Raw genomic sequence first — 23,866 nt, 5'->3', positions numbered from 1 at the left:
CCGCCAATTTTTAAAGCACATTCACCACGTCTTTGAATATATTATTATAACTTAAAAATGAAAACTTCTGCCTTTTCAAACCGCAAATTGTAATAAACCGACGATTCCTATAGTAATTCTAAGTCTAATTACTCATTAGGTGTCTTAGAAAGTGTCATTCTTCGGCTCCCTATAGGGGGTGAGGAGATATGAGAATTTTGCTTAAGAATGGCAAGTTTTGTTTTGGTTCTCGTGATAGTGGTTGTTCCGATTTTTGCACGAAACAGGCCTGTTTTATATCATAGAGTACTGGTGGATATTTCTTTTTTTGCTTATTGATACTAAATGTACTGATTAGGGTGAATATGTAGTGCGATAGGGCCGAACGTGGAATATTGAGACCATCCACCCTATTTGAGTGAATGATTTATATATAAATAAGAAATAATTAAAGAATAAATGAGATAATATTTATCTTGATGCTGAAATAACCTAGCCAATGGAACCCCCACTGCCAAAACTCGTAAGTCATAAACTCCAATTATGAATATATACGTAGAATTCAAATTAAACAAACCAGTAATCAGTAACTGCATACACTGTTACTGCTATTTTCGATCGATATTTTTTTTTTCATAAGACATATACAAAATTTTACATTATCTTAGTAATTGTATTTGATTTATGAAAGATTATTTCAAAATATATATATAAATATTTTTTTTAAATTAACAATTTGCACGAACATTGAATAATGCCTTATTGATTTCCAGCCCTTGCTTGCAAACAGGGTTTACGACGGAAATCTTATCCCTGTAAGCCGTTGACCGTGGGCAAGTTTTCTCGTTCCCCTTATCCGTTTCCTTCTTTCAGATTTTCACACCTCTGCCTATAGAAAATTCGCCCCAGTCACCCTATGCAAGATCGAACACCGGAAGCATAGCCGGTGAACAGAGATTTTTCATCTCCAAGGTTTCCTCAAATTCCAATTTCGTCCCTACATTCTGAAAGTAATTTGACATCTCTAACTTATTCTCGTCACCGTTGCACATAATGCTTTTCTACGTGATAATTTTTCTACTTGCAAAGATTTTTTTTTTTTTAACCAGCGAATAATATTTTGCAGACAAAGGATGCTGAACGTCATTAAATCCATTGAGATCCGTCATCTTTCCAAAGAACCTACTTACTGTCGAATTTCTATGAGAGACGTTTTCAAGTTTTTAACCGTTGATGCCTTAAAACGCATACTATTTTGAACTTGCGTATTCTGCATGGGTGGTCCATTTGACCCAAATGACATGTTGGCGTATGTATTTCATTTAACACTTATTTTATTTTGCCAACTTAAGATAAAGAAGTGAAGGTCCGAATAGTTTAAAAAATAGCGAAAATATTTCTAGACACTGTAAAGGATTAATAGGTTTTTAAATATCACGAATGTTTTGTAACATTTTGTAAGATTTTAATTTAATGAATGGAGCCAATTCCATCATCTGCCTCATCACGTTGGTTTTCCTTGGCGAGAAACATTTTATCCATAATAAATACAAACACAAATGGCCAGTGCATGAGCACCGGGTACAATCTGACGGAGTGTGACCAGTAGTGACAAAAAGAAGTTCTACCGCCTACAATTTCTACTATCTGGGTTTCATGACAATTAATTTAATCATCTTATTCGAAATGATTTTTCACTTTTTCAACTGTATGATTAATGATTGCTATATCGGAATATATTCAGACTTTTCATAAAAACGTTTACTAGCCTCCAACCTGATTTAGTAAATCTTCGTGGTGAAAATTTAGTCCCAATAAATTTTGATTTAATTTTATTGCTAGAAACAAGTTTCAAATCTCAGTAAAAAAGTACAATTGTCATTTTTTGTCACATCGTGTGAAAGATCAAAAAGGATCAGAAACGGACTATTTGTATGAGCAATTTTCCTAATTTTCCCATAAGTTCAATTAAATTACAGTAATTACATGTGTACGTAAAAAGGTAAAACGTTAAACAGGATCACTTAAACGGAATGAAAGGAATTTCGTCGATAAGTAAAGGGGTATGAGGAAATTGGATGAAATGATCAAAGGCGTTCATTATGTTAGTGGGAGCTCTAATGCAAACCTCGTAAACTGAAAGGTCGATGACAAAATATTTACTCTCTGGACTATTCTTTGAGCGAAAAACCCATTAAAAATTATATATATATATATATATATATATATGCGCGCGCGCGCGCGCGTGTGTGTGTGTGTGTGGCTTTTTCATTGATTTTCAGTAGATATGTGCCTGACAGTATAAAACCTATAGTAATAAGAAGAGTAAAAAGGACTTGTTCTTATGACTGCCTTTGAAGCGGTGTAGAAAACAATATATCGAAAGTAAAAGTGAAGACAACGATTAACTTAATCCACATTCAAAGAAGAAATTAAAATTGGGAAATAGTTAACAAACTGAGCTGTATAATTAAAAGATGTCTCACAACCGCTTTGAAGTAAGACAAAAGAGGTTCCAGGATCGCCTTGCATACGAGAGAGCGGTTTCACACGGACAGCGGTTCACTGTCCAAGTAGAATGCTCCGGGCATTTTACGCAAAAAGTCGCTTTGGGGACCTTTTTTACGACGAGAGTGGTTTGGGCCTGTAGGGTGAAATAAAGTGTAGGCCGAGGAAGTTCTCTCAGTAGGATTCTATTGATCATTCGCCCTTCTCTACCTGTATATCATAAACACAACTGGCCCTCTCTTATCTTAAATTATATCCCTCCTGAGAGAACACCCTGACCTGCCCTTCACGCTATCCTGCGTCATTTAAAATTGCCTCAAGCCCTTCCCTCTACCGTCCCCACGAAATACATTCAGAAAAATCAGACATTCTTTCCCCTATAGGTTCAACCAGCAATGTTCACTTTTCTCCCTTCTCGTTCTTGTAACCTTTTTTCCTCTAGCGAGGAGATGACACTTTTTTGTTTGCCATGTGTTGTTCACACCTTGTTTTTATGGTACGTTCTCACAATTTAATATTCATGAATTATAATACACTTGAAAGAAAACTAATTTATTATTATTATTATTAATTTTTAAGGGCGTTTTAACGGCTAAGGTCATTTCACGCCCTAACATCCAAACCTTCTATCTTATGTTAGCTATATCCCTTCTGAGTGCTATAAAGCTCTGACGCCAAACATTCACTTGTAATTTATCCTATTGCCATCCAAGCTTTAATTTATCCTCTTAAAATTCTTAATTTGGAAGGCCAAATGTATGCAAAAATCAATCATTTTTTTTAAGGGAGCTATCTTTCTTATTTAAATTGCGATTTTTGGCATTGCAGTTTATTACCCCGCTGTAGTTTCTTCCATTTCATTTTTCCGCTCCGGCAGCCTCAACAATTTCTGAAAAAAAGAAATCTTGCACGCACAACTTTCATTCAAACATTAGCAGGCAAACGTTGAATGGTATAACAATTTGGGAAAAGGCCTAAGTCTCATTATAAATTTCAATAAATTTGAGAAAACTGAAAAGTGCTCTTCGAAAGAAACACTGGGGACCCAGTAACTCCTGTAAATCACTCGAAAGGTTGAGCCTTTGCCTAAAGGGATGCAAAGTGGGACAGTCGACCAAAATATGTTTTACTGTCAGAATGATACGTACTCCTCTTCGTATACATCGAGGACAAGTTGGAAAATTGTTGCCTATTAAAAGCCTATTATGGATTAGCCTGATGTGACCTATTCGCAATCTAGAGAGAATCACAAGTTCTTTTCTTTCAAGTTCCTCAGTTGGCAGCGTTCCTTGCCTGTTGATCAGCTTTTTCATTTCCAGAAATACCGACATGACTAGGATATTATTACTATTATTATTATTTTAAAAATTCAACCGATTAAATTGAATTAAATTAAATGTTTTTAAACAGTTTTCTCATATCAATAATTCTTGTTTGACAATACAAAAAAAAAAAAAATAGAAATTTAATTTACGGATGTAGGAAACTTTTTTCGAACAAACATTTTTGCACAGAATGAAATTGGTCGCACAGGATTCTAAGCTTGAAAAGTGCTGCAAATATTTTTTTTTCAACATATATATATACAATATAATATATTTTATGGAAATTCTAAGTCAAAAACTATCTTCCTATGTAAAACATTATTTATGAATCCGTACTGCAAGAAAAATCAGTGTGTAATGTTTGAATGGCGTAAATTACTGGGCAACAGGAAAGATAGGAGGTCGATATGAAATTGTAATATTCACATTTTCATACACTTTTCACCAAAATCCTTCATAATAATGAAACGGTAGATATTTTTTCTTGATTTCTAAACCAACAATAGACAAACAATCCTAGCAAGCAGTTATTTTAAAACATGCCTAGAAAGTGAGAAATAATTTTTTACGTATCACAGGTCTTTTAAAATCCATATTTACAAATGTACAGGAAATTGCAAAATAAAACAAAACGAGATTAAATCGACTAAATAAATTTTGAAAAAGTAATACCGAAAAATGATAAGTTTTGGCCTTTCTTCAGTCAATTAAATGACCTTACAAAATGGGTAAAAAATAGTAACATTTTATAGTTTAATGCTTAAAGAAAAGGTACAGAACCCGTACAAAAGATATATGTATCATTATTAAAATACTTTAAATAGAAGTGGATTAAAAGAAAACAAATAGGAAAAACCAACTATTCCTCAGAAAAATGGTTGCTACACCATGAAATTGGAATGTTTGACGGGTAGAAAACAATCTTTAAGATTTTTTGAGTACCAACCTTCATAAAATATATTTTATAACGTGCAGGAAGAATTGTAGAATATGTTAGGCATTAAAAAAAGAATTAAAAATATTGTACTCCATAGATAAACTTTTAAGAAAATATTATCATTATATAACCAATGTTTGACAGGTCATGACCTTGATAAATTGCTGAAATCAGTTAAATTTTATAGTTGTAGTTGATAATCAAAATTTACAGCCTCTTCTGTAAATGAAATGCGCATCAAAATTAAAATCCATCAAACAGAAGTGTTAAAGTTAAAGGAAAAAAATTTAAAAAAACACAAGATAATACATGAAATACTGTTAAAAAAAATATTTAATGTCTACTTCTAGCCGGAAATCAAAAGGAAGTATGTTTATATTAATATTTTCAATTTAAAGTTGGATAGTCATAGATATTTCCAATTACAGGATTGTTGAACAGAATTCAATTTGCTTCCTGCGGCACTGATCACGGGTATTTGATTACAAATCTATCTATCGCCTACAAATCTCACTCAAGTGCTCATCAAGAGTAAAACGTACCCAATTGTAAACAAGCCTATATTTTGATATTTGCAAATATATTTCGACTGTCATCAATCAATTTGTTTGTTTGTTATTTTCTTATTATTATATAAATTATTTGTTATTACTATTTTGTAAGTATTTTCATGGGACGTTATTTTTTATTGTGTATAAAAAACTTTTTGCAGAATTGTACAAATAAGTTTCATGTCTAATCGCGCGGTTTTTGATTTCCTTCAAACGCGTTTCGTATTTGGCCATCTTCAGAGAGGAAAAGGCAAGAGTGACTGGAACATCAATGACTAAGTCTAACATGTGTGCACCAAATTTCAGAACAACAATCACCACCAACTTTAAGTCGTAAAGCCCCTTTTTCGAATTTTTCTATGCAGTCTTTTTTAACTGGTTATTGCTCACAAATGGTTCAACTTACCAAGTTCAGTTTTGACATGCCTTTTTGTAAAAATAATGTCGATTCTAATTGTGTATAATACCTAGGTATTATAAATATATGGTTTAAACCTAAGAAGTTTTTAGTAAGTTTTAGGTACATTTTTTCACAAATTATGCAACGAACTTAATATTTCCTTTTTTGATTCGTGAGAAAGAACGTTTAAAGTATGGTTTATCGTTTCCATTTGTGGCAAATCAATTTTTTGAATAATTTGTGGCAACCTGTGAAATAAAAGGCCTTTTTTCTTAGAGATGTCAAACTTGATTGACCTTCAATACAAACTGAATGACCTTGAAAAATTACAGAAATAGGTAAATTTTTAGAGTTCCCCAAATCCGGAGAACAGTAGTAGAGTATAAGAAAAAATGGAAAAACCAGTTGTTCCTCCAAATTGTTTTTATTTCATAGGTACTAATTTATATGAAACTATGAAAAATACAACAAACGAAGATTGCTAGAACAAAAAGGTATTGAGAAAATAGAACCAAAAACGGCAACTTTTTGACCTCTTACTCAATGAGGTTACCATATAAAAAAAAAGGGTGAAAAGAGTCAAATTTGAGAGTTAGATGCCTAAATTCAATGTACAGGCTGTTTTGAAAAGGAAATGCATATCATTCATTTCATACACCAAAATTAGCCAAACAAGCCTAGTTAACAGTTATTTCAAAACACACCAAGGAGCGGAGAAATATTTTGTTCAATAAAATAACGATGTAGGTAATTTTCTGCATAAATTTAGGTACTTGCCAAAAATTAATGTATCACTATTTTCTTTTCAATCCATGGCTATAAATTTATAGGAAACTATGAAAAATAAAATAAATGAAAATTGATTGTAATAGACTACAAAGATTTTGAAAACATAGTACGAAAAATTGGCAAATTTTTGGTCTTTTTTGAACAAATAAAAGACTGAAAAATTACTGAAATGGGTAAAATTTTAGATTTGGTTCTTAAACAGAACGGACAGACTATTGAAGAAGAAATGCGTATGGATGTTAAAATCCATCAAACTGAAGTGGAGTATAAGAAAATAACTGTTCGTCCAAAAATTGTTGCTACCTCTTTAAAAGTAGCAATATGTGAGAGTAGAGAAATTTCCGTGCTTAAGGTTTACCCGGTTGGAATAATCTTCGGTTTCCTAGTTGTTTTAGTTTTTCCTTGTGTAATTATTCTCACTGTGGCTACAAAGTCTGGTTTTTATTCAATTAAGGCTAAAAAAGCATACGGTTTTGCAGTTACTTCCCTACCCCCACAGTCTCTCGGCATGGGGAAAGCAATTTCCGTTTTTACGAGACATAATTTTATGTTGAATCCCTCAGCAAAGACCGTTTGAATTTTTCATCTCAGAAAACATTTTAATTGAAAATTACCATATTTTTTATTTTATATTACTATTAAAAAATGCAATTGATTCATGAAATAAACTGACAAGTCATTTTATTATAAAACATACAGCATAAAATGTTCCCTGGACATTCAGCTGTCCTATGGTATATAATAAAGACTTCTAATTTTTTATATACTACTATTAATACCTTCTTTATTAATAATGAAGGGTGAACAATAAAATCAACTATAAAATTCGATATTATTGTGGTCTAATTAAAAAAAATTAAATTTCTTACATTTAATATTTTTAGTAAAAGTAAAATATTAAATTATATAAGTTGTAATAGTGTTTAATTATTAATATATATATTCTGATTTATCAAAAAGATCTTCATGTTTCTAAATGGGAAAAAACCTGAACGGTATTTGCTGTCGGAATATTTCTTTCCGTCTTTTTATTTGACTGATTTGGCATAAGAAATAAATTCGCATGTGTCTAATTGGTTTTAATTACGAACTAATTACAAGTTTTTGTAAGTGAAAGAGGCCTCAACTCGATAGTGTTGATGTCGAATGCGTAAATTCAACAAATTTTCATTGGGCTTTAGTATGTGCTTAGGTCACTTTTCCACTGTCCAACAAACCATAGACGTAATTTTCAATGCACATGTCAATGAAATATACAATCTCCGCAATTTTCAACTACCCTGTGCTAAAAAAGATTTTCCTGTATTTGCTTTTTAAAAATAAGAAATTTCATAGACATGAACTTTAATTGCGTCTTTTATTAATCTATTATCTGTATATTTTTCAAGGGACGTGAAGTCTCTCTAATCTTTATATCTGGCCAAGTTTTTATGTTCCATTGTGAGCTAGTACTCTAAAACATAAAGCAGTGTTGGTCCATTGAAATGGGCTTAATTAACGTTGAAAAATAAGCACAGGCGAACAAATAAATTTTGACAAACATTTCAATATTGTGATTTGAAAGTGGAAGGAAATTTCACACAAAGCAATTATGCTAATTGTTTAACAGTTGGTTTTACTTTCTTTCTATCTGTCCAGCACACATATGAAATACATTTGGTTAGACCGATTTAAAAGATTGAATTTATGTACACTTTTTACTACGTTTTACACTCGTAACATTCAATCTAAGCTGTTTGACAACATTTTTGATTAATCGATTATTGTTATACATTTAGAAAAAATATCAATATTGTTTTAACGAATTAAAAAAACATATATGCGAGCTATATATTCTAAAGGTGATTAAACTATTAACTAAATTGAACTTTTTTTAAACGCTATATTCAGCTGGTCGAAATGTCAATATTAAATGTGAGAGAAAAGAAAAAACTATTCCCTAAAAATTTAATCCACTCTTTATTTTCCAATTAACACACGCTAGAGAAGTAAGTAACATAACAGTTACTACAGTTAGTAACACTAGAGCCTAAAATTTCCAAGAATTCCATCATTCAAGTAGTTCTTTAGTTTGCAATGAACATTTCTCACCAGATCTTTAAAAACGCTCATGTAGTACAAAGTTGGCCTTCAAAGATATTCTGGTGAGCGTAAATACCCCACCATAATAGGGTTCTTTGTACAGATTTAGTAACACGGGTTCAATGAATCTAGATTTATTTATGTACCCTTTAGACAGGATCAACGCCTTCGAACACAGTGCGCCGATTAAGTCGAACTTAGTTTGAATGAGTAGACATTTCTTGTATATCTGTTGGTCCTGTACACAAGACACAGCTCAAAAATCACAATAAAGTGGTGAAGAAGCAAATAAGATTGAGCTCTGACCCCGGGCTGCCAACCACCACCCGAGGTGGGTGATTCTTGAGGCCAGTAACTAAGGTAATTTACAGGGTCAGGTAATTTATTGTAAATTACAAAAGCTGGAACTGCCGGTGGACTGCGAGCACAACACTCAACTCTGTACATGCGTGTGCAAATTTGACCTTATATATACCAGTAAATTAGTAATTAGTTAAAACGAACAACATTCTTCCCTAAGACAGTATTGTACGTGAGGTTGTACATATTCTGGACAGACTACGGAGATTGAACCCCCACACTAGAATAAAAAGACGAAGGTAAAAGTCGATAACTATTACTCTAGACTACTTGACCCATAATATGAACTGTCATAGGCTACTAAACGACCCATGTACAATATTATAAAGCGATTAGCGACTTACAAAACTCTGGGACTTCACTAAACGCTCTTTTAACCCTAGAATCGAGTACTCTCATCACCCACACTTTTATCCATGACCTGGAAAAGGGCAGACCATTTAAATACCATCACCATCCATACTAGTACGCAACTAGTAACGCATATCGCATCATTCACTCTTCTAACTAATCCCACTAGAAGAATCAAAACGATTAGGCCACGATCTTTGATGTAGTGTAATGTAAGCAAGACCAATGTGGGAGCATCACCACTGGATGACCCCTTCACGTAACAAAGTCATATGGTACATATTGAATATATTTACTTCTTCTGTGTTATTGTACTTTCATTAATTATTGTCACTACAAAATGTGTCTAAAAACACAACAAAATAACATAATTTTTTGGTTCATGATGAATCATTTTGAGTGTCCTATTTTTTACGCAAATAACGTATTTCAGTTAAAACCAATTCTAACTTAATAATTCTCTAACAAAAGAATTATAGAAAAATTTGAAAAATTCTTCAAAAAGTCCTCTCATCTACTTATCGTCAGATCCTGATGGACCAAGAGAAGACAGTTCAATCTTAGATCACTCAGAAAGGTATCTTTTGGCTATTCAACCCTACTACGTTCCCCTTCAGTGGGTTATGGGAGGCTGTTGTCAAATCTGCGAAAATACTATTATACCGCCTCATTATGGATACTTCACTTACTTGCGAGAAATATTGTACGTTATTCATATGAATAATTATCGACTAACGGTCACTACTCACCGTTATTCATATCGATGCAGTCCCAAATAGCAGGGCAAGTATAATTTTTTATAATAAGCAGGTATAATTTTATTTCATTTTATTTTTTATTTGTTTACGAGGGTTCGCAACAGCAGACGTCATATAAACCCTCGGGGTGCCGGTGTTTTTGAAAAAAAAAGCCCATTTGTAAGTGCAATGCAGGGCCGCTGGATTCGAACCCAGGACCTTCACCTTACAGTGATGAGCGCCGTGTCAACGCCTAAACCGTAGCGGCCACCGACGCCCCCCGGCACTGTATAGTGCTATTCATCCCGATTATTAGGGAGAATTTGATGTTCTTAGTCCGGGGAACTTGCTTGTACGGGCACATATATTAGCTTAGCCTGAATCTGAGTTTGCCAAACAACCACATCTTCCCAGTAGGTGAAAGCGTTTGAAACACCTGCACCACATATGCTGGCAGATATTGTCGTCGGAGTATCTGAACACGCCCTTGCAGCGGAATAAAGGGGAGAAGACCCATTGCACCTTGGAAAGTGGTCTTCCTCAAGAGTAATGATCTCGAATCTTATAACCGGTGGTCAAAGTACGTACTAAATCTTACAATTTACTAATTCTTCATTTAATAAAATATGGACCCTACTACTCCTATCACTTTTGGGAAGTAAACACAAAATATTCAAATTTGGTTGGCGGAATGTTTACTGACTTTAGTTTAAACAAAGTATTCAGAAATCGTGAGATGCGACCGCATCTCACGATTTCTGAATAATTATCGATTAACGGTCACTAATCACCACACATTTAAACAAATTCTTTATTTATAATCTTCTTATAGTCTTGTTGTGCACAAGCAACACTTATGCTTAACGAATTGCGAATCCTGATAATAAGATATTACGAGTTATTCATGAACCGTCTGAACGTTCGGTCTGAACGACGGAGACCCGATGAATTCGGGCACGAAGTTACGACATCTTCAGCAATCCGCAAGCTTCAGAAAAGTTCATTTTCTCCCTCTCTTTTCTCGTTTTACGAATCATTATTATCAAACGATTAAACAGTAGTTACGTCACGTTTCAAAACATTATTGATTTTAGTAAAGTCGACGACCCATAGGTTATCTCTGTTGACTTTTATTCTTTATGTGGGTACTTTTTTAGTTCTACGTATGCAATAGGTGACTGTCAAACGTATCAAAACTAGTGTTGAGAAAACAAACCGTCACTTTTTACAGCAAAACGGATTAAAAACATATTAAGCACGTAAGAGCATGGATTGAAGCGTGACTGTAGGTAGTAATTGCACACACAGGCCGCCTGTCGTCATTTTATAAATAATATTTGATAATCGATATCCTCTAAGCGTTTACATTAACATTTAGCCTCATATCTAACATTAGAGCCTCGTTATACCTCTCTCTACAACGCGGCAGGTCGTTACGTGGCCGAACTGAAAATGTCGTGCTTGAGACATTCTGCGCCCATAAGGTAAGAAGGACCATTACACCTCTCCCTGCTCCCATGGCCTGAACCTGCCGTCAAACCCTGAATCTAGGCCTTATAATGATTTGCATTGCCAGCACGATTTTTCGGACGGAGAGCGTCACGAAACCCTTGATAATTTATCCGTTTCATAAAATGGGTTCTTAATTTTTAATAATATGCCTCACACCGTCGTTGTTTTGATATTTATTGGTTTTCCCGCTTAAGACCTTTATCCGCCTTTATGAATAACCGTCAGAGTAAAAGGAAAGAACATAATAATTAACAGTTGCGCCTTTTGTCGTAGATCCTGAACCGACAAATATACAAAACCTTTCCATTTCTCCGCGGTAAAAACAAAATGACTGGGTTAACCCAATTACAAGCTAACGCCTTTTGACAAGAGCTCATTCTCACGCATGATAGAAATTCACCTGCTTAAAAAAAAACTTTTTTCTAAAGTATAAATTAATTCCATGTATGTAAGAACTGAGAATTCTTCTGGGACAGAACAGGAAATTGGACGTTATGGAACGCTATTATTATCAGGTTGATCACGAGGAGACCGTTTTTATGCATGGTTAGTAACGTAGGATGCTACGGAGGACTTTGGGTTGAAAGGAATGGATTCTTTGCATATTGTATGGTTTGTATGAACCATCTATCCGACTCAGATACGTCTTTGTTCTGACAATTGTTAAGTTTTGGCTTTTCAGTACTGTGTGAGTTCCATCCAAGTCTGCTGTCCAAACAGAACCCAAGGATTTGGATTACCTTATTCAACATCGTGTGATAACTCTCCCTCATTTAACTTGCCGTACGAATGTCTTCTGGGAGTGCTTTGGCTACTATATTAGAGTGAAAGGAGAGGATGACGGGGTCGTCCGCCAAAGTTGCAATTTGGGTCTTCGGGTGGATAGGCATATCAGCTGTGTTAAATATTGAAGGTGTGGTTTAACCCTTTCTTGCTGACAAAGTCGGCTTTCTACAAATCTCTGCCTATTCTCATCTTAAACCAGCGATCCGAAAGGAAGGACTTCAAAATGAATGTATCCATCATTCTTTCAATGTGAAAACTAATGTATTTATAACATTAATGACAAGGCTTTGGAATTATTCCATATCTTATGAAAATAATTGTAACTGTAATAAAACTTTAATTATTGAAATTGATAATGGTCTGCGAGTCGGTGAACACATACTGAATGTGTGCTAGGTCACTTACTAGGTCCTTCTGCACTCGGAGCGAATGCGATGGTGAAAAAACAATTAATGTTTGAGAAGTGTATAAGACCCGGGGTATAGGCGGACCCAAAACGTGACCCAGTGCGATTTCTACCTATATTGACGATATATCTGTTCTGAAGGTATGAGGTTTACCGTTGTCAAGTTGTTTATGTTTGACGATGATCTGTTACATTTTATTATTCTCCAGCTCTTTTTGTTAATTGTTTTGTTTCTCCTATTGCAGATTTTTGGCTTTTTGATGAGTTATGTAATCCAACCTTTTGGTTTTCACACCATTTTATCGCAATTACATGTTAGGTTAAATGTGCAATGTGCACATTTTTCTTGCACAGAGTGTAATTTACAAGATAATTCAGATCAAGGCAAAATGAAGTATTTAGTAAAGTTGGTAAATCATTAAAGTTTGAAAAGGAATTTTATGGTGTTGAGAGTCTACGTAATCAATTGCTTTTATTCTAATGTTTAATCAACCTCTGTACGGTCGTGGAAGTGCGTCTTGAAGATACGGTCCGCAAAATTCCAGTATAGTTTATTGTCTGTATAAATCCCTGTCTCCACGGGGTTATATGTGCTATACACCTCCAATCTCAAACCAATAATTAATGAAATAAATAAGTTCATATAAATGATATAGACTTGAAGTGAATTATCATTTTTGAGTTTAATTTTGTTTAATCAATATAACATAACGGTTTGACTAAAAAAAAGTGTAGCTTTCCATTCACCTTTCTAGCTAACTCGCGGCAAAATATGTTTGTTTTAAATAGAACGTTGAAAATTATTTGGCTTAATTTTCTGATAACAGCTATCTAGATTAAACAAGTCCGTCCAAAAACAAACATGCATTATACAAGTAATAAGTCTAGACATAAATTCATTATTTAGCTTGGTTATCGCAAGTTGTGTCATTGCATCTTTACCGAAGTTTCAGTAAAACTGAATTTATATAGTTTTGAATTGTTTAACATCATTATAAGACTTATAGCGAAATCTGAAATTTTCTAAATGATTTTTAGGAAGCATTTTTGTTGGACCGCGCTAAAAGTTGACTGATAACATGTTCAGAAGTTGTTGACCCGAATAAATGAATGGGAGGTCATTCGAATGAACCATTTAACAGGTCGAAAACCCTGCAATAATAGGATATGTGCACACACACACCCATGCACGCATCCGCTCAAAATCGGTTAAGTGGTCTGTGTCATGTTAATTGAAGAATAATTTTTCCTTTATCTATGAATTACTATGAAATATCAGTAAAAATAATATACCCGACGAAATCTGGCTAATAAGGTGGTCAAACAAATAATAAAAAAAGGTTTTGGTAAATTGAATAAAACGGTAAAGTTCACTTTTCTTAATTTTGGTTTAAAATCCTAAAATGCATATTATCATTTTTCAAAAGTATATTGTACAAATAAGCCAATCTTTGGGCAAGAGACCTCTTTTCATGATTACGGTATGAGAATTGGTATTTTAACACCCTTGAATACCGAATAAATACCAATGATGTATTTTATTTACTATGATTAAAGGGGCTCTCTAACCGAGGCTTGATAAATTCCCCTGAGGCCTATTATTTCGTTGCCCAGCCCACCATGGCTGGCGTCCTACGCTTCACAACCACCTTTCCGGCTTTCTCAGGAATTGTGGCCCTCTTCCCAATGCCGTGAATTCTAAAAGATCCGTTTAATTTTTTATTCATGCCCAGAGGGCGAGAAGAGCTGTTATAAAAGGTACAGTCTACCTACCACCTGTGTCAGTCAATGCTGTCATAAATAAGACAACATGCGGTGGGGAACAAACGGTACGACCGTTAATCGGTTTCCAACGAATCCTAAACTAATTTTTCATATTTCTGACTGAGTGACCATTTAAATACAACCGGAGGTTGGAGAGGCGCACGATTTTTATATGGAATTTCATAGTTGCAATAGAATTGTTCATAAATAGTTCAAAACAATGAATGAACTGACGATACGACTTGCGTCGCTTTGTTTCTTAAGTTTCTACTGCGTAAAAAATCATAAGAAACATGATCAGCTTCCATATGTTAGAACTTATCAGGAATAGAACCTATATTATGCTATATAAGGATATGAAGACGCCGCATCGGTTAATGCGCTGACACGGTCAAAGACAGATCCTCGGTTCTAGTTTCAATTGCTTTTTGAAATACAATGTTATACTATACAATGTTTATTCATATATATATAACGAATTATGTATATATTCACTGGCAGCGGTTACTGCTGTCTGTCAGGCGTCTATGTAACCTCTGTCTCTAAGGTCTTCTTTGGGATGTAGGTAAAATTTGGGTTCCCAAATAATATTTTTCTTCTTGTACTCAATATGTGACACCTTGCCTATGATTCAATCTTTTGCCATGGTCACTGTAGTTCAGATAGCTCACATCTTCCTTTAAAGATAGACTGTACAATACCGTCGTTTATATTCCTAATTATATGGTTCCTTGAGCTTGAAACAAAGCTTGAAACACCGTGGGTAATTAATCTACGACCTATGCAGTAACTCCCGTTGAAACATTTGCGCTTCACACTAAATCAATCATTGATACGTAGAGTCAATGCTCAAGCTCAATGCTCGGTAGACATAGAGAGAAATGTCTAGTTACCATTATAATTTAAAAACCAATACACGGTACAAACTTAAATCATGGATATCTAACTTAAACCGTCCGTCTAAACAAACTCCACATAACCTAACCTAGCCATACTCCTAACTCTATCTAACCTAACTTAACCATAATCCTAGTTGGAGTTCTAACCACATCATATCCTAAACCAAATCCAACCTTGACATAACTCTAACCAGAATCATATCTGCACCTCCCTAACCATAATCATAAGGCATACTCTATACCATTGCTATTATTAATGTTACTTCCTTTTGATATTTTAACCTAGTATAAGCATAATTCTAAACATAACTATAACCGTAACCCTAACACTAACACAAACCTAACCAAGGCCTAAACCAAATGTAACACTGCCGTAACCATTATCCTAACCTAATCTAACAATAATCGTAAGCCTAACCATCGGATCATAACCTAACCCAACAAATGTGCTCTCCCCGGTAAATTGGAATCGATGAAGCGAATATGACCTTAAAAATATGCATCCATCCGGAAAATATATCCATGGTTAAAATTGATTGATGGGTTCATCGCGCAAATCGTGTGCGGTGTTACAACTGTTCCATGACAAAGTAACCAACATTAACAATCCTAGATTTAATAAACTATGTGATTTAGAATAAAATCACAAAAATGTGAATGGCGCAAGGAAGAGTCAACGTAGAAACCGAGTTCTGTTGACACTGAACTACGATTTATTTAATGACTCCACCTTAGCAGTATTGACATTTAACCATATAACATACAGTATATACATTCATCTGACAGAAATAAGAATGTCATTTAACTATTTGTAAATGTAAAAAAACTAATGTAAAATCATTAGCATAGAACTAACAATGAAGAATAAAGGACGATAAAATCAATACACAAGAAATGAAAGTGCATCCTCGAAAGATAAAACCAGACTTGGACTAAAATCAAAAAGTAGAACATCATTCATGAACCTTGGCTGACTTTACTTTCTAGGCTTTCTTAGATTTAATGAATAAATAAACATATCAATTCCTAAAGGCAATTGCGGTAATGCCTTTGTTTTGTGAAGCTCGCGTTAAATATGAATGAAATAGCGAGGAGTTTGCACTTGTGTACGCCGATATTTAAGTGGGCATAAACTAGAAATTTGTAAAACTAATTTAAATAAAAAACTTAAACATAATAAATTATGTACTTGACTGAGAGAAGGCCAATTTAGAAAAGTGTTAAAGCTTAATTAGCGAATCGTAGGCACTTCAAATTTAACTGGAAGTATGAGATACCTGGTCAGTGTTTACAGTATAACTTCCTCGATGCAAGAGTCCTGGACCATTGTTTCATATAGTTACAGTTTTTGTCGCATATTGAGTTGAGCAACGTTTACTCTAAGGATTTTCTAGTTATGAGTTAGAAGAATATAATTTATATCCAAATCTGATTCTCAACAATGGAGGTTTTTATTTCTTGATTAAATCTAGTCCAGTCGTGCGAGTATAAATTGACCTCTAATTGTCATGTGATTACATTAGTTCTAAGTCATGAAACGATTGATATCTTGTGATATTTTTTTTCCTTTTTATACTAGACTATAACTCCATTTCATTTGGAAGAGAAAATATTGCTCCTAAGTGGGCAACTGTGAGTACTAAGCACCAATCAATAATTTTTCAATATTGTAGACAGCAGAACCTTTTCAAAAATTAAATAAGAAATAATGACACGAAGAAATCGCTTACCACATATCCGACTGATAGTTTTCATTGAGATTTCAAACCTTAGCTTTTTCTTAGGTGCCACTTACTTTCAGTGAGGTTATGCCCCGATGTGCTTTTCACCTGAAAAGGAAAAAAAAGTTAAATTTAAAAGTCCAAAGAGCTTACATAGGAGTAGTGAAATGATAATAATCTAAGAAATGTAATAAAGAGAATTATAAATCAACCAAACAGAAAAATAATATACGGAAGAAAGAATCTTTGGCATTATCATTCTGAAGTCAACCTTAAAAAGAGCCCTGGATAAGGCCTGATTACTGGTCTGATTGACGGGGCGTTGTTTAAGAAAGCTACCATCACATGACCAGGATCTTCGATGCAATTTTCAGGCTAAACGGTCTCCTAAAAACTGTAAGATCAATGATGTCATCATGATGATTAAATCATTAAACCGACGTATGAGCTCGGATCATACAGGCCAATTACGCTACTGCCAATGTGTTCTAAAAAAAAATAAAATAAACTACTAATGCCATTTATTGACTCGATCCCTTTAAATAAAAAAAATGTGTAGCTGTTTTTCTACATGTGGCCCAAGTATTCAATAAAGTCTGGTTTGTCGAATTTCTCATAGATAAGATAAGATATTCCATTCCAACCAACTGCTGAAAGCGTATACAATCCTACCTCCTGACCTGTCTTTCGGAATTAAGCAAGAAGACGTACATTCAGAACTCAAACTGATCCAGGACGGAGTGTTACAAGGCGGAGTATTTGCGTCTACACTGTACACCCAAAAAACCAGGAAAGTACCACGAAAGTTGGTATGGCAATAGATACACGCTTCTGATGGGAAACCCACGTAAAAAATGCGTCAAGAATTTTGATGTTCACTGGTAACAATATACCATTGTAAGTAAGCTATTACTTCCTCAAGCCCATGTGAACTCATGGCATCTTGCTGATGGCCTCAAAATGAAAATAGGAGTGGAAATCTGTAGACCATATAGTTTTTTAAATTTATTATTGGTATCTGTACAAAATGTACATTTAGCAAATAGTTTAGTTATATACAAATCTGGCTGATTTTTCAGACGAGGAGACAAAGGGTAGAGAAATCAAGAAGTGCTGGAACTCTCTTTTATTTGATTGAGTGGGTTAAATTTAATAGGGTAGGGTTAAATTTAATTGGATGGGGTTAAATTTAATTGGGTAGGTTAAGATAGAAGATCACGAGACCATCGTCGTATTAGACAGACGTGCAAGATTATAAAAGGTGGGATGATCGTTTAAGAATTTGGGTTAGCGATTTAGGGCGGAGGGATAGTTTGAGGGAGGAGTCGTTCAAAGTTTTGAATAAAATAAGAAGATTGCTCATTGGTCTATAACTGGATGGGGCACAGGAGGATTTGTGTGGTTTTGATATTGGGGTTATTAAAGATATTTTCCAATAGATGGGGAAATAGGCTGAGCAAAATGTTGCATTGTATATAAATGTAATGTACATTATTGCTTTTTTGGGTAGATTTTAGGGGTAAAAAGATCGCGGCCCGAGGTTTCCTTTCCGAAAGGCGGAGAATCTGAGACAAGCGGGGCGGATGGGCTTAAGTGGTAGAGCAAAAGGGAGAGGGGCGTCAAGGAATTCATTGATATGATCTGAGTGTGAAGTGACATTCAAATCGGAATGGGGAGTAAAAACTGTAGAAAGGTGGTCGGAAAGGAGCTGACACAGGTAAAAAAGCAGATTTTGAAAGTTTGCCTTATTTTCGCAGGTGCATGTCATGTAAACAAAGGTACATACTCAAATACATCTAATTTATGAATTATAATAAATATTTTTAACTGTTATCTTTTATGCAAAACATTTTAGTTTATATTGAATTTTATAAGAGTGAGGATCAGCGAAATTAAATATGTCCAAACTATATTTTCTTCAAATTTATTTGTACGATTTTAAACTCTGGGGAAGTGCTGCCCAAACCGCGCGTAACATCAATACATTTTGGCGGGAGGGAAGCATTAGCGAATGCATTGTGCAGCGACGGTTTCAGAGATTTTAACTTGGATTTCGATCTCGAAGGTCGCGGTAGGCCTTCCATCGTGGACGACCAACTCAAAAAGTTGATTGAAAAAAATTCATATGTAAGACAACACGGGAAATTGCGGAAGAGCTTAATGTTCACCAGTCAACCTTTGTTTGCCATCTGGAGGAAACTGATAAAGAAAAGAAGCTAGACAAGTGTACTGCACGAACTAATCGATGCTCAAAGAAATTGATTATGTTCAGGAAGATGGAAATTCGGAGAAAACTTATGATGGTTTGGAGGAGAAAGCAATAGTTGCGCGGCGTGTTGGATTTTGCTTGTGAGGAAACTCACAGCTTGTTCTAGTTGGTTACTATGTTTTAGGGAATGGTTAGGTTTAAGGTATTGTTAAGGATATGTTGAAATAGTTTACTTAATTGTTGTTTAAAGATGGTCTGGAAGGTTTATGAACGGGAGTTGTATCGAGAGTGAGGAGCACAGGAGGGTGTTCTAAGTATAGATCGTTGAAAGATTGGCTAGAGGGAAAGAAGAACATGCACTAGGTGTCACTGAAAAATCTAGCAAATCGGGACTGCGGTTTTAATCAATGGTCCAATAAGTTGGTTCATCAGGAAATTAGAAAGTGGAATTGAGAAGGGCGAGAACGTTGTTTAGGAGTCGGCCACGGGAATTTGTGGTTCTGCTGCCCCATGCAGAAAAATTGGCGTTAAAGTCGCCCCCGGCGATAAATCGGGAACCTAGATGTCGGAAAATCGAATCAAAGTCGAGATAGTATATAGGGACAGAGTGAGTACAGTACACTGCTGACAAAATGATCGGAACTAGGAGAGGGAAATAGAGATTGAGGTTTGTTGAAAGGTGCTTCAGAGAGATAATCTTTTCTAAGTCGTGAATCCGTTTATGTGAAAGTATTGTGTTTCTGTTAGTAGTAATACGACAATATTTCTATCATTTATTAGTGTTTCCAGTCCAAGTGTGGTTTATTAAGAAAAACTGTGAGGTCCTTGGAGGGATCATCCGTTAAGTTTAGAAAGTAATTCGGATACAAGGGTTGTAAGAAAGAATATTAGTTGGGTAATTAAAGGTTTAAAGTCGTTTAAGAAGGAAGTGAGAAGGGTCATGATATTGTTAGTGGAGTTGAGTCTGGAGTGGGGGTAAGAATGGTTGGTCTGACACCTGCCACTTTGGCGTAGCTGAGCAGTTGTCCAGTGTGGATCGTTGCTAATTGGTGATCGACCTATGGAGGGCTGTAGATGAGGTCTGATGGTATCGGCCGTTGGTTCTTATTTTGGTTCGCAATACGTTGTCATTTTCCTGTATGCTGCTTTCGGTGTCCTGGTTGGTGGAGAAGTAACGGCTGAGGGATCTGTGTTGGTCTGCCTACGTAGTTGTGGCGGGTAAGGGCGGTCGGACTTTTACGCAGTCGGAATAAGGGAGAGATCCAGCATACTTGTCGCATTTAGGCAGGTGGTAGACATATGCCCGGGTATGGCCACATTTTTGGCATTTCGTACACTGAGGATGATTTTTTTTGTCTGTGCTCCTCTATAGTTATTTTCCTATATTAAAGTTTTAAAGTAAATAACCATTAATAAAGCTCACCATTAAAGGCATAGACGTCGAAACCCTTACCAGAGGACTCAGACACTACGACCCGCATGATTTATTGGAGTGAAATAAAAATTTAAGGACGCAAAATTAGCTGCCTGTGTAACTATGTAATTGCAATATTAATAAAATATGCCACCTTAGAGGATTGGCAACAAATACGACAAACAAATGAAAAATAAATTAAAGTTAAAGGAATGAGTGTTTGGACATCTTTACTACTTTAATTGCTAAAGTAAAAAATTAGTAATAAGGAATATTAACTGCGTGTTCTCGCAATATCTGGATTTGTATACACCCTCTTCGCTATCAGTGATCGTGCGAAATCAGAAAGGCTTTTCGTGCAAACTGAACTTTATAGAGTTTACCGACAAAACACAGCCATGTGCACGCCTTCTGACCACCTGCCGGCCTGCTTATCTAACAAATTTTGTTGATCTTTCCGAGTCATATCGCACAAAATTGTAAAGTATACTGTTAGCATTGTGATCAGTAAATAAAGCCCTTGTGGCTCGTAAAATTTAAACTGTTCTACAATTCTTTTCGACTTAACTATTAATATAACTTCATTTCTAGGACCCCCATGCATACTAGCAGCATCACATTTTTATATTTAAAATATACAATTTCTTCTTGGCCAAAGAGGAAAGTTTGATGGAAACTTTTCACTCAATAGCAAAATATTGAGAAGCTGAGATAATTTTTATAATAATTTTTTTATAATAAAAACTTTTTTATAAATAAAAACGTTTGAAGCAAGCAGTGGGCTTGATCATTAGGTTAGGATGGGTTGAAAGATTGTAGTGAAACTAGAAGGAGAGCAAACGGATCAACTCTTTGACGAAGGGAATGTTAAGGTCGGTGAAATGAAAATATTAAACAACCTGTAAAATGCAATTTTCAAAAAAAAAAAAAAAAAATTGGCGAAACCAGGGTCTATTCACAAGAAGTGGTGCGTAAGTGTCCGATATTTTGGAGTGTAGAATCACGAAAAAATTTTGGTACAAACCCGTGACACACCAACCAGTCGTCCTCTTGTTAGTCGCGCCAAGTCATTTCAAAATCTCTCAGCTGGTGAAAAAGAAAATTTTCACGTCTAGAAAGTTCGGTCGAAAAACTGACTATAGGTGCCTTTCTAAACCGAATTCGCTACGGGAAAGCAGCGTGAACAATGTTTTTTCCCTTCCGCGTGACGCCTTGGTTAGGATAATTTCCTCTCGACCTTTCGACTTTGAAAGATACTACAATATTCCCTGGGCTGAGGAGGAGCCGCTTGTGAATAGACTCCTCTTAACCTTTGCCCGAAGGCAAGTGTGGTGTGATGCAACCGGCCCCATAAATGGAAAGCCGTCCGGCCCCGGGTCTTAAAGCATCACTTTATTCTTCATACACCAAACAGCAGACTCTGGCGTTTCCAAGGGAGAAAAAAATTCAACGAGTCAAATTTCGTAAACCGTTCTTAAAACGGGATATTGCATATATAAAATGATCGATGGAAAGCATCAGGCTGGGAAGTACAAAAGTATGTAAAATATGTTCCGTGAAACAGTAAGCCAACTGCTGTTAGAAATTTCCATGATGTTACATCGAATTCATCACTAACCACCGTCCCGCAAAAGTAGTTTAATACCGGACGATTTGAACAAACAAATACGATATTTTCACTTTGCATTCCTTTGATCGCCCTTGTGTGAAAGGATCAAGAGATGATTTCGTACTTTCATGTTCGCTCATGAAGAATGTTTCGTTTATATCTACAAAGGGAAGGTAAAATGGTAACGTTTCAGTATTAGAGCAAATTAAAAATAACCTCTCAATTATCATTAACAGGATAGATATTTTCTTATCGTCCTACAACGAAAGATTACAAGATAAAGGTTTAATTGTGAATAAAAATATAAAACTGCATATTCAGATTAAGGGATCTAAAAGTGATTAGAGGGTTCTCTAAGATACTAATTACTGTTTCAACGGGTAAACAAATTCACGCTACTAATCTGGCTACTTTTGGATGCATTTTCACCAATTTAATTAAAGACTAATTGATGAACTGACCAATTGATTATGCTGCTTTTGAGTAAATTTAATATAATATATATAGCTACATTATAATAATATTTAATATATATACATATTTTTTAATTTTTTTTTTAACAAATCGGAAAATCGACGGCACAAAATGAAAATCGAAGAACAAATAAACATAAAATTAAACGTGAACCGAGATAAAATAACAATAGACGACCCCTGTTCCGCGAAACCGAACTGTTGGACGTTAAGCCCTCATGCGTGGCGGGTATTACTTGACTATATAGTACGGATATAGTGATATGCGTCATTTATTGTAATGAATTTAACGTAGATGGAGGGAATTATCTACAAATTTCCCGACAAATATCGAGTAGAGATTCGGGAGGCTGTGAATGAATTGTGGTAGACGTTTTTCACGTTTTTTACATCCTACATGTTATAACGTTGTGGGAGAGTGTATTTATAACGTTGTGGGATTAATATGGTTATAAAATGAAATAAAATTTTAAGTCTGTACCCGTTAAAAATAAAAGGTTCTTATATTAATAACAAATTAATGAATCGAATATATCTTATAAATGGTTACAACTAATTTAGTAAGGAAAAGGGAATATTTTCTTATGATGGAAAGTAATAAAGTAAAAAGTTACTTTTTTGATTTCCTTTTCACTGGACAATTTGTATAGTATAGTGTAACGAACCTTGATGAACGAACACCACTCCACTATAATTCTTCACTAGCAGTTTTTTTGTCTTGATAACGTCACACACTTTTATTTTTACTTTATCATCTTTCTAATGTTGCAAGCGACCGAGTAACTCCAAATCTAGCGTGGCTCTCCCTTAGGCCTGCCGCCGTCCTTTCGTCTGCCTCCTCAATCGTTGGAACTCTGCCTTATTGATTGTTTATGTCGCTTTGGCGACCTTTATGAAATGGCTTGTCATAATGTATGTGAAAAATTTAAACAATGTTTATAATTCCCAGGCCCTGAAGATGATCTCAATAAAGATCGAAATGGTGGCACGATAAAGAAAACATTTTTCTCAAACCTACGTCACACCAGACCCCATCTCTCGATCTCAAATAGCT

The 23,866-nt window shown here is 34.9% G+C and overlaps 1 long non-coding RNA gene across 4 annotated transcripts in view; it reads right to left on the bottom strand.

The window, feature by feature from the left end:
- The window catches only part of LOC106669208, a 487,453-nt gene that overhangs the window by 349,603 nt on the left and 113,984 nt on the right, over positions 1 to 23,866 (bottom strand). For all 4 annotated transcript variants that reach the window (XR_002910358.1, XR_001340901.2, XR_002910357.1 and 1 more), the window contains exon 2: positions 17,182 to 17,215. This is a non-coding gene — a long non-coding RNA (uncharacterized LOC106669208). The remainder of the gene's footprint in view (positions 1 to 17,181; positions 17,216 to 23,866) is intronic.

Source organism: Cimex lectularius, unplaced genomic scaffold (assembly GCF_000648675.2).
Source record: "Cimex lectularius strain Harlan isolate CLEC.00 unplaced genomic scaffold, Clec_2.1 scaffold213, whole genome shotgun sequence".
NCBI classification, from domain to species: domain Eukaryota; kingdom Metazoa; phylum Arthropoda; class Insecta; order Hemiptera; family Cimicidae; genus Cimex; species Cimex lectularius.
Note: the sequence above shows the minus strand (reverse complement) of the source record. Positions and strands in the feature narration are given on the sequence as shown.